Raw genomic sequence first — 17,233 nt, 5'->3', positions numbered from 1 at the left:
TTCTAACAATTTGCTCTTAGGTTAGCCAAGTAATTTCACTCCTTTATGAGTGCTATGTTATTAATATTTGTATAGGCATCACATTGTTTACTTAATCTTTCCAAATTACATTGTAATATTTTATCAAGAATTGAGTCTTTGGCCTCTTGATCATTTTCCTGGCTCCTATATATGTCTTTCCCAGTTTGTCAATACCAGTAAAAATAGAATTTAGTATTTTACACACGGTCTTACCCAGCTTTCATCAGTAGATTGTCATCCACCTCTCATGAATTCAGAGACTGTATAAACATGGCATCAAAAATGTGGAACTGATTTTTCTCTTCATATATAATCTGCTCGCTATCATTGTTTTCATCATCAGACTTTGATTATCATCACGTTTTTCAGCTTATAGGATTCAAACTATGTGTTTTGGAAGCTAATTCTTTTTCTTTCTACTTTACTCCATATTTTTTTTACAATTATTCCATAATTGTCAGTTTGCTTCTCCTGATATGTAAAAGAAAAGAAAGTTTGTTTTTAAAAACAAGAAATGTTAATATTAAATAAAGTCCTGGAAGACTCATGATAAAGATCAAGTGTACTAGAAAATTACTAACTCTTGCCTATTAACATAATATTTTCCAAATGTTGAGCATTCACACTTTTCCAATATTATTTTTGTAAAAAAAGAGTGAAACTTTACTACGCAGATAACAAAAGGTAATGCATGACATTTATTTTAAACTAAACCTACCTTAATTTTCCCACTAGACCGTTACTTTATTGAAAAGGCAAGCTATACAAATTCTAGTTTTTGCTCCAAAAAGGAGAATTGTGACATATACTACAAGAAAACTATTACAGCAAAGCTCTGCTATAATTTCAAATTCACACAAATGACAGGTTCACACTGATAAAACTCATAGACTTTTTTGCACTCTTTTCTCAGAATGTTTTCCTCCATTTATTGCCTATCATCCTCTATCAGACTCTTGATTCTGCAAGAATTAGTTCAGATGTCACTTTGTGAAGTTTTCTTCACTTCTCATCAGAATAGATTATACCTATGGCTTGATCAGTTCAGTTCAGTTCAGTTCAGTGGCTCAGTTGTGTCCCTCTCTTTGAAACCTCATGGACAGCAGAATGCCAGGCTTCCCTGTCCATCGCCAACTCCCTGAACTTACTCAAATTCGTGTCCATTGAATTAGTGATGCTGTACAACCATCTCATCCTCTGTCGTCCCCTTCTCCTGCCTTAGAATCTTTGCCAGCATCAGGATCTTTTCAAATGGGTCAGTTCTTTGCATCAGGTGGCCAAAGGATTGGAGTTTGACCTGCATGCAGCATCAGTCCTTCCAATGAATATTCAGGACTGATCTCTTTTAGGATGGACTGGTTGGATCTCCTAGTTATCCAAAGTACTCTCAAGAGTCTTCTCCAACACCACAGTTCAAAAGCATCAATTCTTCGGCGCTCAGCTTTGTTTATAGTCCAACTCTCACATTCATACATGACTACTGGAAAAACCATAGCTTTGACTAGAGGGACCATTGTTGGCAAAGTAACGTCTCTGCTTTTTAATAAGCTGTCCATGTTGGTCATAACTTTTCTTCCAAGGAGCAAGTGTCTTTTAATTTCATGGCTGCAATCACCATTGGCAATGGTTTAGGAGCCCCCCCAAAATAAAGTCTGTCACTGTTCCACTGTTTCCCCATCTATTTGCCATGAAGTGATGGGACCGGAGAAGGCAATGGCACCCTACTCAGTACTCTTGCCTGGAAAATCCCATGGGCTGAGGAGGCTGCAGTCCATGGTATTCCTAAGAGTTGGACATGACTGAGCGACTACACTTTCACTTTTCACTTTCATGCATTGGAGAAGGAAATGGCAATTCACTCCAGTGTTCTTGCCTAGAGAATCCCAGGGACTGGAGAGCCTGGTGGGCTGCTGTCTATGGGGTCGTACAGAGTTGGACATGACTGAAGCATCTTAGCAGCAGATGGGACCGGATGCCATGATCTTAGTTTTCTGAATGTTGAGCTTTAAGCCAGCTTTTTCACTCTCCTCTTTCACTTTCATCAAGAGGCTCTTTAGTTCTTCACGTTCTGCCATAAGGGTGGTGTCATCTGCATATCTGAGGTTATTGATAATTCTTCTGGCAGTCTTGATTCCAGCAGCCCAGCATTTCTCATAATGTACTTTTCATATAAGTTAAATAAGCAGGGTGACAATATATAGCCTTGACATACTCCTTTCCCAATTTGGAACCAGTCAGTTGTTCCATGTCCAGTGCTAACTGTTGCTTCTTGACTGGCATACAGATTTCCCAGGAGGCAGGCCAAGTGGTCTGGTATTATCTCTTGAAGAATTTTCCACAGTTTGCTGTGATCCACATGATCAAAGGCTTTGGCATACTCAATGAAGCAGAAGTAGATGTTTTCTGGAACTCTCTCACTTTTTCGATGATCCAACAGATGTTGGCAATTTGATCTCTTGTTCCTCTGCCTTTTCTAAATCCAGCTTGAACATCTGGAAGTTCACATTCATGTTCTGTTGAAGCCTGGCTTGGAGAATTTTGAACATTCCTTTGCTAGCATGTGAGATGAGTGCAATAATGTGGTAGTTTGAGCATTCTTTGTCATTGCCTTTCTTTGGGATTGGAATGAAAACTGACCTTTTCCAGCCCAGTGCCCACTACTGAGTTTTCCACATTTACTGGCATATTGTTGCAGCACTTTCACAGCATCATCTTTTAGGATTTGAAATAACTCACCTGGAATTCCATCACCTCCACTAGCTTTGTTCATAGTGATGCTTCCTAAGGCCCACTTGACTTTGCATTCCAGGATTTCTGGCTCTAGGTGAGTGATCACACCATCATAATTATCTGGGTCATGAAGATCTTTTTTTTTTTTTTAAATAGTTTTTGGTATTCTTGCTACCTCTTCTTAATATCTTCTGCTTCTGTTAGGTCCATACCATTTCTGTCCTTTATTGTGCCCATCTTTGCATGAAATGTTCCCTTAGTATCTCTAATTTTCTTGAAGAGACCTCTAGTCTTTCCCATTCTATGTTTTCCTCTATTTCTTTGCACTGATCACTGAGGAAGGCTTTCTTATCATCCCTTGCTATTTTTTGGAACTCTGCATTCAAATAGGTATATCTTTCCTTTTCTCCTTTGCCTTTTTCTGCTCTTCTTTCATAGCTGTTTGTAAGGCCTCCTCAGACAGCCATTTTGCCTTTTTGCATTTCTTGTTCTTTGGGATGGTCTTGATCCCTGCCTCCCATATAATGTCATGCACCTCAGTCCATAGTTCTTCAGGCACTCTGTTTATCAGATCTAATATCTTGAATCTATCTGTCACTTCCACTGTATAATCGTAAGGGATTTGGTATAGGTCATACCTGAATGATCTGGTGGTTTTCCCTTCTTTCTTCAATTTAAGTCTGAAATTGGCTCTTTGGAATTCATGATCTGATTTGATATAAGATACTTATTATTTTCCTCTATTAGAATATAAATCTGTCAGTACAGAAACTATGTTTTGCTTGTTCTCTTGTCCCATAAGAGCAAGTGCAAATATTTAATCATCTGGTTTCTCCATAAACTTCTGGAACAGTAGCTTAGGGCAAAGTAATATGGGTTAAGTAACCAGCCTAAGAATCAAAAAAGATAAAAATTCATTTAAAGGTCAATGGCTTTGGTGTCTAAGAGACCCCAAGTCTCTCCTAAACCAATAGCTATGTTAGATTAAAAATTTTAAATATTAATATGCAGTAATTAATAGATTATTTTGGTTTTCCCCAATAACCATTTTCATTTAAGCCATGAGATTTTGTATCACCTTTTTCCTGAAATAAGATTTGGAGATGAATAAGTGGTTGGTATTGGGAAAATGAAATTTTATGGCCAAAGTGGAAAAAAGACAAGTTACTGACTTTCAAAAGCACTACCCAGAGGTACAGCTTGATATTCCAAACAATAAGTGTAGTTGTCCTTCTAGGCAAAAATAATATTCTCATGAAACAAAATTGTATGTGTGCGTGTGTGTGTGCATTCTTAGCCATGTGTGACTCTTTGCAATCCCATGGACTGTAGCCTGCCAAGCTCTCTCTGTCCATCAGATTTTCCAGGCAAGAATATTGGAGTGGGTTGCCATTTCTTTCTCTAGGGGATATTTCCAAACCAGGGATCAAACCTGGGCCCCCTGTGTCTCCTGCATTGACAGGCAGGTAAGGCTCCCTGGTGGTTCAGTTGGTCAAGAGTCTACCCATCATGTGGGAGACCCAGGTTCGATGCCTGGGCCCACAAGATCTGCTGGAGAAGGGAATGACTACCCACTCCAGTATTCATGCTTGGAGAATTCCATGGACAGAGGAGCCTGGCAAACTACAGTTGGGGTCACAATGAGTTGGACACAACTGAGTGACTAGCACCAAAATTGTATTGTTTAAATTTAGCATACAATGGGGTTTAAATAGAATCTTTCTTAAAAATAAATATAAGTGCTTCAGATAAATGAAGGTATTTTATTTCACCAGTTAATCTTTCCATACATTGGATATAATAGCCCCAAAATATCTTTTTTAAGCTGCCATGTCTTTCACAAAGTGACTATTGAACTGAGTACAGTTGCAATAATTTCTTTTTTCAAATGTTATTGAAATCCAGTTGATTTACAATGTTGTGATAATGTCTTCTGTACAGCAAAGTGACTCAGTTATACATATATATATATTATTTTTCATACTTTTCCATTATGATTTATCACGACATTGAATGCAGTTTCCTATGTAATACAGCAGAAACTTGTTTGTTTACCCACCTTATCTTTAACAGTTTATCTCTGCTAATCCCAGACTCCCAATCCTTTCCTCCTCTCCACTTATATGTAGAATCTAAAATACAATACAAATCAACATGTCTAATTATTGTAAGTTCTAATATTTATTTTCATATTACCCAAGGAATAGTAGGAATTATTAAGAAAGAGACTCAATCCAATCAGAGGATGTTACACCAGATTTGGAGATATTACTTCATATAATTGTACTTAGTCATGCAGTCAAGTTCACTGTACAGTCATATCATATTTAAAGGGATGCTATCTATAATCCCAGTTATCTTTTTCCTTTCCTGGAAACTGAACATATATTTCCTCCTTAGTTTCTGTGGGAAGTGTGTCTATTTAGACTATTTATTGTAGACTTTAAATATGACTTTCAAAATATCTGCAAGATGTATAAATATATAAACCAACCTGACATACATTATCTTCCTAATAGATTATCACAGAATTGTCAGGAAAAAGAGAGAGTGACTTATATCATTTTTTGGCTTGTTAAACTGTGGTCAGATAAAATTCTAATCACCAAATTATTTTACTATAATTGTTTCATTTAAAAATTATCATCAGTACTAATAAAGCAAATATAAACAATACATTTTCTTAATGGTAACGCCTACTCATCTGGTACAAAACAATTTAAACAATTCAAAAATTGTTTCCAGTGTTTACAATTTTTCAATAATTGTCCAATGGTCTGCTTTCATGAAAAATTCAATGACTGCGCAGCAAGACTCATATACAAATCTTGGAAACCAGTAATATAGTTATGTATATTGCTTTGTGTATAAAAACGTTTATTTCATTTTAATTAGGGGAAGAGTAGCCCAATTTTATGAGGTGTATCTGAATGATGTTCAGTCATATCAAGATGAAGTTCTACTGTTTCTAAATTTCAAACCTGTCGTAACATTATACTGTAGCTCTTAAATGTGTGAGTCTAAAAGTGTGACTTTTTTTAATCCATGAGAAAGTATCATAATGTCAAAGGATTTTTAGAAAGATATTTTTCCTTTTACTTTTCTTGTCACCTAGATAGCAATGACATAATTATATTGGAAATAAGAAAAATTGGCATTGCATTTCTCAACAGGCATGCAGATAATATATAGAGAATCAGGAGTGTGTTTTAAAGTGTTTGGAAAGGACAGACAAGGATAGACTGGAAGTGATTTAATGATTTATAAGATTAAAGTGATCTGAAGAGTTTAATAATATGCATTAGGGAGTGGAATTCCGTAACAATATGCCAGATCTTGCTCAGATGTTCTGTCTTGCATTCTTCACATTAAAGAGTCTTTAGCTTCCCCTCTGTAAAATCATAAATGTTTGGTTACCCAGATGATTTTTCCAAATTTCCCAGGCTATCCAATGTCCAGTTATTTTACGATACAGTGTCTTGAATATCTTAATGGCATAACTGGCACAGAATCTTTTTTATATTAGCACTGGATCTTCAAATACGTTTGTCACAACAGCACGCGCAGGGAGACAATTAAAGTAAATATTTTTAAAAAATGTTTGAAGTAAAATAGCTTTGTGATATTCTTTATATAAACTGGTCTATTTATGGCTTCCCAATGAAGAGAAAGAATGTGCACTGAATGTAGTGAAGCAAAGCAAGCTACCGTCAAGAACAAAAATGGGCTTGGACAAATGTCGTATTTTCAGCAAAACTTTACATAAAGTGATGTATCTGTCCTTACTTAAACATATTAGGATCCCCATTCTCCATGCACAAAGTTATACATGCGCATACACACACACATTAAAAGCACACAGCATCTGTTACTATAGAACACTGCAGCGATGGCTGTTCATTTTGACTACCTACGCTTGGTATGTTATGTTATCATTCACATGGACATTTCTCTTATTTTTTGGCTAGAAACCACATTTTTTACTTCTACTGAACGTCTGGTTACCTTCAACTTGTCAGCTGCTTTATTCTGAGGTTTGCCTAGCACCTAGGTGCCTGATAAAGGTTGATGCAGCATCAGGTAATGCTGTGATTACTGTAATAAATTCAGGCTTCACAATTGCTTTACTATGGCAAATCATATTCAAGAAAAGGCTTTCTATGTGCTCCATGAAAGTAGACGACTATGGACCCCACTCTATAAAGCCTAGTCTTTTTCTCAGATAACTTTGAGTGTCTCCAGATTTAAATATACCAAAAGACTGAACTCTAAGAAGCAGTTCAAGGTTGTTGAAAGGGAGCCACCTCTGTCCATGTAATTCTTCAGGCAAGAGTACTGGATTGGGTAACCATTTCTTTCTCCAAAGGATCTTCCTGTTGCAGGAGTTAAATCCAGGTCTCCTGCATTGAAGGCAGATTCTTTAATATCTGAGCCACCAGGGAAGCTTGACAGTTGAAGAATAATCAGCTCAGTTGGTAAAATTGCCTATGATTAAAAACTAAATGAGAGACATACTTTTGCATTTCTATAGATTGTGATGCTTTTGGTTTGAAAACAACTGATTATAGTTTCATGTTTCCCTTTTCTTATTTTTTCTTCTTTGCTTCTGTAAGTCACAGATTCTAAAGAATATATTCCTTCCTGTTTTTATTTATTTTGTTTCATTTTGATTTTATGGCATGAATAGTTATCTTCCTTACAGACTCATTAAATAATGATTTCCCATTATTTCCCAAGATTTCCCATTAACTTTTTCATATGTATATTTTTTCAAGTTCTCAAAGATGCAGCTCTCCTATGACTAGAGTTCAGAATCCATAATTGATAAATCATGATTGATGAATCCAATTAAATATGTATCAAACAATAAATTTGACACACCTAAGCAAGCATATATGATAAACTAAGTGAAAAACTTACCTGTAACACATCATAAACAAAAAGGTAATATATTTTCTATATAAAGAATCCCTAAAAATAAATAAGACCAAAGGAAAAATAGAAAATGATGATTATGAACCTCTAGTTACTCTCACAGTGTCCAGCATATAGAGAGACATTAAATGTTTTATGAAGAAATGGGTGAATAAATGACTATTCAATCAGTTGTCCTGACATTTCAATAAAAAGCTTCACTTTTTGTGTAGATTACCAGTAAAGAGATTGCATAAAGTTTATATATGGATCTATATAATATTTAAAACCTGTGCTTTAAAGACATTGAGTATAGTTCCCTATTCTATAGAGTGGGCTTTTGTTGTTCCTGCTTTGTGTAGAGTAATGTGTATGTGTATAGTAATGTGTATATGTTAATTCCAAACTCCTAATTTGCCTCTTCTCCCCCACCCACTCCACCAACTGTAACCATAAATTTGTTTTCTGTGTCTGTGAGACTATTTCTGTTTTGTAAATAAGTTTATTTGTATCATTTTTAAGACCCTGCAAATAAATGATATCATATGATATTTGTCTTTCTCTGCCTTCAGTTAATAATTGTTTCCCTGCGTAGCTCAGAAGTTAAGGCATCTGCCTCCAATGCGGGAGACCTGGGTTGAATCCCTGGGTCAGGAAGACCCCCCCCTAGAGAAGGAAATGGCAGCCCACTCCAATATTCTTGCCTTGGAGAATCCCATGGACGGAGGAGCCTTATGATTGTCCCATGAGAGTGAAATAATGCCATTTGCAGCAACATGGATGGACCCCACAATTATCATATTAAGTTAGGCAAGGAATGACAAATATCATATAATATATTTCATATGCAGAATCTTAAAAAAATGATTCCACTGTAGGGCTTCCCAGGTGGTGGTGGTGCTGCTGCTGCTGCTAAGTTGCTTCAGTTATGTCCAACTTTGTGCGACCCCAGAGACGGCAGCCCACCAGGGTCCCCACGTCCCTGGGATTCTCCAGGTAAGAACACTGGAGTGGGTTGCCATTTCCTTCTCCACCCCGGTGGTGCTAGTGGTATTAAATAACTGCCTTCTAATGCAAAAGACATACTAAGAGACTCTGGTTCAACCTCTGGAGGAGGGAATGACAACGTACTCTAATATTCTTTCCTGGATAATTCCATGAACAGAGAAGCCTGGAGGGCTACAGTTTATAGAGTCACAAAGAGTGGGATATGAGTGAAGTGACTGAGCATGCGCATGCACACACACACACACACACACACACACACATTTACACACAATATTCATTATAAATATGTATACCGCACCTTGTTTATACATTCATCTGTCAATGGACATTTAGGTTGATTCCATTTCTTGTTATCGTAAATAGTGCTGCTATGAATATTGGAGTTCAGGTATCTTTTTGAATAAGAGTTTTCTCTGGATATATGCCCAGGATGGATATATGCCCATCAAATAGAATCATGTGATGACTCTATTTTTAGTTTTTTTAACTAGCATCTATGCTCTTCTCCACAGTGGCTGTGGTAATTTACATCCCCACCAGCAGCGTGGGAGGGTTCCTTTTCCTCCCTACACTCTCCAGCATTATTATTTGTACACTAGAGCTCATCAATGAATTCAGTAAAGTTGCTGGATACAAAATTAATATCAGAAATCTATTACATTTCTATTCATGAACAATGAAATATCAGAAGAAGAAATTAAGAAAATACCAATTACCATTGCATCACAAAAATACCAGGCAAAAAACCTTCCTAAGGAGGCAAAAGGCCTATTCCCTCAAAACTGTAAGATATTGATGAAAGAAACTGAAGAAAACACAAACAGATGGAAAGTTATACTATGTTCTTGGATTGGAAGAATCAATATTCTTAAAGTGACCATACTCCCCAAGGCAATCTACAGATTCAGTGCAATCCCTATCAAAATGCCAATGGCATTTCACAGTACTAGAACAAAACGATGTAAAATTTGTATGCAATTATGAAAGACCTAGAATGCCACAGTAATCTTGAGAAAGAAGAATGGACCTGGAAGAATCAAGCTCCCAGACTTCAGACTATGCTACAACTACATCAATCAAAATGGTATGGAACTGGCACAAAAACGGATACGGAGATCAGTGGAGCTGAACGAAGAGCACCAGAAGCTAACCCACACATATTAATTTACAGCAAAGGAAACAACAATATACAATGGAGAAAAAAAGTCTCTTCAGTAAGTGATGCCAGGAATACTGGACAGCTACATGTTAAGAAAATGAAATTAGAACATTTTCTAATACCATATACAAAAATAAACTCAAAATGGATTAAGACCTAAATATAAGGCTGAATGCTGTAAAACTTTCAGAAGAAAACATAGGCAAAACACTCTTTGACAAAAATCTCAGCAACATTTTTTTGGCTCCATCTCCTAGAGTAATGGAAATCGAGACAAAAATAAACAATTGGGACCTAACTAAACTTAAAAGCTTTTGCACAGCAAAGGAAACCATAAGCAAAATGAAAAAGCAACCTATGGGATTCAAGAAAATATTTGCAAACAATGCTATCTACAAGGGATTAGTTTTTAAAATACCCAAAGAGTTCATACAATTTAATGTAAAAAAAAAAAAAAAAAACAGTCAAAAATGGGCAAAGACCTAAATAGATATTTCTCCAGAGAAAACATACAGATGGCCAACAGGCATGTGAAAAGATGTAATAGTGCTAATTATTAGAGAATTGCAGGTCAAATCTACAATAAGGTATCACCTCAGACCAGTCAGAATGTCCATCATTAAAAAGTCTTCAAATAAAATTGTGTACTTTATACATAGAACAGATATATATTTATTATACATAATTTGTATTAAATTATAGACAAAGTAGATACTACATATTATGTGTAAAATATATATATTCATTTATGCATATATACATACACATGCATATATGTATGTATATATAAGTATATATCTTTTCCCTTAAATTATCATGTTAAAAAGAGGGTAGAAGCTTACTAAAAAACACAAATAGATTGGCATTTAATTTGTAGAGTACATTGTCTCTTTTTATATTGTTATGGCATCACTTCTGCTTATTATATAGGAAAAAAATAAAAACATAATAGTTAATCATAGATGATAGATGAATGTATGTAGATTGAATTGTTTTTCTTCAGTCTTCACCTGCTTCATTCAACCAAATGACTCTGCTGTGCCCCAGAGTAAGTGAACTAAAATTTTCCATTAAATTGATGAGCTTTGCCCACAGGACTTAACTTTGATAAACAGAATATTAAGGGGCATGACTTACAGAGATCTTAAACAAGCTTGCATGATTTGGCTCAGATGGATTGGCCTGGGTAGCTGCTTGTCCAAAAATGCATAGGAACACATGCAGCATGCCTGAACCCATCCTGCAGCCTCAAGCTGGAACCTGGCATGTGGCTGGTTTACCATGAGCAAAAATTAAAAACATGTTATTGTAAGCCATCAAATTTTGGAGAGTTTCACTGTGCAAACTTATTTCTGTGTCAGCTGACCAATAGAAAATGGTATCAGAAATAGAATGGTGCCACCAGCAGATCTCCAAAACATGTGCCAAGAGCTGAATTTACAATTGGGTAGTGGATGTCGAAGAAACTGTTATACTGGACTGAGAACATGAAGATCGCCATTATACAGTAGCAAAATATCTGGTAAAAGTGTTATCTGGGGTAACCTGGAAGTCAAAAAATGTACCCAAAGAACTTCTGGTATTGGGCAAGCTGTGAGGCAGAATGTGGATATCATGAGTGCATTATTGCTACAGCATGTACATGATGTTACCACAAGAGAGATAAGCTCAGAAAAAGGGGGGAAAAAAACTGGCTAGTTTGCAAGCAGAATTTAAAGGTACTATGGAGATCCCTCTTTCCCAGGTAGCTTTAGAATTGACAGCATCAAGTTGAGAGAGTCATGGGAGAATGCAAAGAAAGAGCTTATTCATGAAAACTAGTTCTAAGGAAGAACTTCTGGCTTGGCTATTCATGAGAAACAGACCAGACGCCTAAGAAATTTTTGAGTAGTGTACTCCAAAGAAACCTCACAAGCTTGGGTTTCAAAGTCATTTGATTATTTGAAATTTAAAACAAACATTGGATGCCCAGATTTACAGGATCAGGATTCCTGCTGTGAAATTCATTCAGTACCCAAGAAGGAATACTTTCCAAACCCACTTCAGGAAGTGATCAAAGAAGACTCTCCTGGAAGATGAATAGGAGTCATGTAAAACCATAGCCAGTGGAGTTAATCCCTGAGAGTAAAATCTGCATTTAATCCCAGTCCTTTTCCCCACCTACAACAAGGGCAGAACCACAGTGTAATTGATTATTATCTATCTTCTTCAATATCTGAGTAATAGTCACCTATATATGCCCTATCTTAGAAACCAAATAATACTGTAACTTTGAGTAAGATAAGGAGAAGTGGACTTTCAAGTGCTAAGTAAAATTTTATTCATGTTAAACTATTATGTTTAATTGCATTTCCCCATAGCCATAACTTTCAATCTAATTTACAGTAAGCATGTAAAGGAAAACAATGTTATTTATGAGGCAGAAAATCTAAATAAACCTTTATTCCTAATGAATACATATGATTTCTTTATCTAACAGCCTTCTAGAATCTATAGGTATTACAATGTGAAGAGATTTTGTTATTGGAATAAATGTATAAAATACTTAAATTTCCTAGTTTCAAAATTAACTTGGGTTTCTGAGTAAAAAAGACTGACTCAATATTCACACATGGCTTTGAAATAAAAAGTTAATAGACTTCATTTATAATTCTTTTAAAAAAACAGTTTAATTTATTAATTATTATACAGAGATTACAGACAAGGTATTCAACAGAATGTTAATTGCCCTTTTTTGATGTTTTCTTGCAAACTAATTTGTATCTCAATAGCTATTTTCTCCTAGAATTTCTATAGCTTTTTTCTGTTTCACTAAGTAGATTCAAATGATAATTGTTTTTGTATCTACTTATGTCAAAAATAGTCTTATAATAGATATAAAAGTCAAAGAATTTTGCATAATAGTCCATAAGAGAAAGGGGTATTTTCATTTTAGCCTGGAGAAAATTGATTTGAATGAAGTCCAGTTTTTCTCATACTGTATTCAACTAAATTGATTCTAGTTTAAATAAAATCTTATCCTTCTTGTCTCAGTTTCCTGCACATTTACATAGACTTTTATAATGCTGATTAATTTCAGTGCTTGCTAAATTCTGTGGGAATTAAAGTCCATGAAATCTCATTTTAGCTTTTATTTTTTGTGTGTGTGTGAGGAGGTGGGGGTAGATCTAAGCATCCTATTCTGTACCCATACACACGAGTGGGTGATTGACATTTTAAAAAAAGACAAGTCATTTCTTTGGATAACTTTGAGATTCCTTCCTCAAATGTTTTCATATTAGGCAAAGGGGATGTGAATTTCTACACTGATAATAAAGTGCTAACTGTAGGTACATTTTGCTCCATAGTAAAATTTACTTTTTGGTCTAACTTCATTAAGTAGAGAATACATATCAGTGATTAAAAAAATGAGAATATTTTTAATATAAAGTAGCTAATTATGTGTAATTTTATCATTTTCCTCTGAAATGTATTTGAACCTCAGGTTAGTAAGCTACAATAAAGGTTGTTGAAATTATGGCTCGAAAGTTAAGTTACGGTAAAAATAAATAAAAAGCTTTTAAATGACTAGAGAGAAGATAGATTGCTTCAACAGAAGGAAAAAAATGTATACAGTCTTATAATTCCTTATTTTCAGTATAATGTTTTCTGATAAGTCATATGCTTTTAAACAGTTTAAAATAATATTTAAAATGCATTGCAAGATATTTTAAAAACCTGCCATCTGTATTATTTCATTCTAATTCATATACCTTTTATCACTGGAATGTATCGAGAAATGTTTGTCCCCTGTTAATCTATGTTATTGGTCCTAGGATTGAAAACACACCATCTGCAAGATTTTCCTTAAAAATGATCAGAAAGATGTCTTAATCTCAATTTGAGAGTGTTTATGTTTACCCAACTATTGAAGTGATTTATTTTCAGTGGTTATCAATAGAGTCTGTTCAAACCGATACTGTGTACATGCTAACGAAAGGACAATTGACAACTGTGATAACCCTTGGAAAGAGCTATCTTCTTTGGTTGTGTGGTCTTGCATTTGTCACTTGGATTGTGTTTATGATCTTGAATCTTCCACTGGTTTGAATTTCCAAATAGAAAATAGATGGGAAAACACATCCTCCCCTTTTAAAGAAGTTTCTGTTATCTTTCTGACCTGCATATAATTCATATTCTCTGTGTATGTATGAGTATATATAGAAAGAAATACTTTTTATTGATAAGAATTAATATAATCACTTGCTTATTTACTGAATTTAATTGTCTATAAATTAGAATTAACAACACTGAACTTTAAAATTTACTTTTCAAATTGTTTAGAAAATAAAAGGACATCTAGGTTGCTTCCATGTCCTGGCTATTATAAACAGTGAAAGATGGTAATGATAACCTTGTATGCGAGACAGCACAAGAGACACAGATGTATAGAACAGTCTTTTGGACCCTGCGGGAGAGGGAGAGGGTGGGATTATTTGGGAGAATGGCATTGAAACATGTATAATATATATGAAACGAATCACCAGTCCAGGTTCGATGCACAATACAGGATGCTTGGGGCTGGTGCACTGGGATGACCCAGAGGGATGGTATGGGGAGGGGGGTTCAGGATGGGGAACACGTGTATACCCATGGCAGATTCATGTTGATGTATGGCAAAACCAATACAATATAGTAAAGTAATTAGCCTCCAATTAAAATAAATAAATGTATATTTTAAAAAAGAGAAAGATGCGAGATCTCATTTATATGTTAGATCTAAGAAAAGAAACAAACAAATGATATAACGATAGAAACAGATTCACAGGTACAGAGAACCAACTAGTGGTTACCAGTGGGGAGAGAGAATTGGAAGGACAATATAGGGATAGGTACAAAGTATTGTGTATAAAACAAATAACTATAAGGATATATTGTACAGCACAGGAACATAGCCAGTATTTTATAATACCTTTAAATAAAGTGTAATCCATAAAAATGTTGAGTCACTAATTTGTACACCTGAAACTAATATTTGTAAATACTTGTACAACTAATAGTTGTAAATCAACTATACTTCAATTAAAAAAAAAAAAAAAAAGAATGAGACCCTTGGGGGAAAAAAAGAAAACAAAAGGAGACTGCATGTGTTGTAGGAAGCGGGGTGCCATCCAGGCCCCAAGAGTAGGCTCTTTTTCTAACGTTCGGAAAAGAATTGTCTGAGGAGGCACGTGCTGACAAAGCAAGAGAGACTTTATTGGAAGAAGGCACCAGGGCACAGAGCAGCAGGGTAAGGGAACCCAGGAGAACTGCTCTGCCACGTGGCTCACAGTCTTGGGTTTTATGGTGATGGGATTAATTTCCAGGTTGTCTTTGGCCAATCATTCTGATTCAGAGTCCTTCCTGGTGGCACACACATTGCTCAGCCAAGAAAGATGCTAGAGAAGGATTCTGGGAAGCGGATTGACACGCGGTGTCTCCTTTTGACCTTTCCCAAACTCTTCCGGTTGGTGGTGGCTTATTAGTTCCCTATTCCTTATCAAGACCTCCTGTCGTAAAACAACTCATGCGAATGGTTACCAGAGAGCCTGGCCAGGGCAGGCGGTTTCAGTCAGTGTGCTTCCCCTAACAACTGAGAGCAGTTCTCCTGGGTTCCCTTACCCTACTGCTCTCTTTATTGGAAGAAGACCTGGTGTCTTCTTACAATAAAGTCTCTTGCTTAGTCAGCATGTATCTCCTCGGACAATTCTTTTCCAAGTGTTAGACAAGAGCCCTCTCTTGGGGCCTTGGAGAGGGGCCCCCCTTTCCTACAAGTAGTCTGAAAAATTTTAGTTCTACATGTCAATAATACATAATACTGACAAGTTATATTCTTAAATTTCCGAATTTGTACTTAAGTACAATCTTTTAGTTGACAGTTATTTCATTATGGTATAAAATGCTGAAGACAATGCTGTAAGGGAAAAATATAGGTGCTCATCTATAATACCCCAGAAAGAAGTAAGAAAATCCCCACACTAATGTGCTTGGGATTGTGGAGGAATACCAGCAATAATTCAAGAAAGGTGCTGGAAGGTGTTATAAATCATCTTTCTATGCATAGCACTGACATAAATTTGAAGAAAATAGCAAAGTATTCCACTAGATAATTTTTTATGCATGAGAACCTGCTCATAGAAGGAAGTTTGTGTTAGTCAGCTCAAGCCACCATAGCAAAATAGATGGGACAACTTTAGTCCAAGATCAGGGTTCCTTCCTAATTTGATTCCTAGTGACATTTTCCTCCTGGCCTGCAGGCAGCTGTTCTGTGTCCTCACATGAAGGAAAGCAACAGCTCTAGTCTCTCTTCCTCTTCTTTTTTTCTTTATCTGGATTTATTAAGATAGACTTGATACATAGCATTATGTAAGTTTAACGCAATACAGTATATTATTGTGTAATGTTAACACACACGAACAACATATTGATTTGACATATTAATATATTACGGAATTGATTAGCACCATGCTGTTGCTACTGCTGCTAAATCGCTTCAGTCGTGTCTGACTCTGTGTGACCCCATAGACAGCAGCCCACAAGGCTCCCCCATCCCTGGGATTCTCCAGGCAAGAACACTGGAGTAGGTTGCCATTTCCTTCTCTAATGCATGACAGTGAAAAGTGAAAGTGAAATCGCTCAGCCATGTCTGACTCTTCACGACCCCACGGACTGTAGCCTACGAGGCTCCTCCATCCATGGGATTTTCCAGGCAAGAGTACTGGAGTGGGTTGCTATTTTACCACCATAGCTTTCGCTAATACCTACATCACATCACATAATTACCGTTTTCTTTTGTAGTAAAAACATTTGACTTACTCTCTTAGCAACTTTCAAATATATAATACAGCCTATTAACTATAATTACTATGCAGTATATTAAGCCCCTAAAACTTAATCTTCTTATGCTAGAGGTTTATGTTGTTTGATCAACAATATCCCCTACTTTTATTGTTGATCCCCTACTTAGGGCTTCCCTGGTGGCTCAGAGGTTAAAGCGTCTGCCTCCAATGTGGGAGACCCAGGTTCGATCCCTGGGTCGGAAAGATCCCCTGGAGAAGGAAATGGCAATCCACTCCAGTATTCTTGCCTGGAGAATCCCATGGACGGAGAATCCCATGGACGGAGAAGCCTAGTAGGTTACAGTCCACGGGGTCGCAAAGAGTCGGACACGACTGAGCGACTTCACCTCACCTCATCACCTACTTACCTCCTCTCAATATCCAGCCCTTTGTAACTACCTGGTAACTAATTTCTGTTTCTATGAGTTTGTCTTTTTAGATTTCACCTATAAGTAATACTATAGAACATTTGTCTTTGTCTAAACTTATTTCACTTAGCATAATGCCCTCTAGGTCGATCCATGTCCTATCCAAATGGCAGGAT

This window comes from Ovis aries, chromosome 4 (genome assembly GCF_016772045.2).
Source record: "Ovis aries strain OAR_USU_Benz2616 breed Rambouillet chromosome 4, ARS-UI_Ramb_v3.0, whole genome shotgun sequence".
NCBI lineage: Eukaryota > Metazoa > Chordata > Mammalia > Artiodactyla > Bovidae > Ovis > Ovis aries.
The sequence above is the reverse complement of the archived record's forward strand: the minus strand, read 5'-3'. Positions refer to the sequence as shown.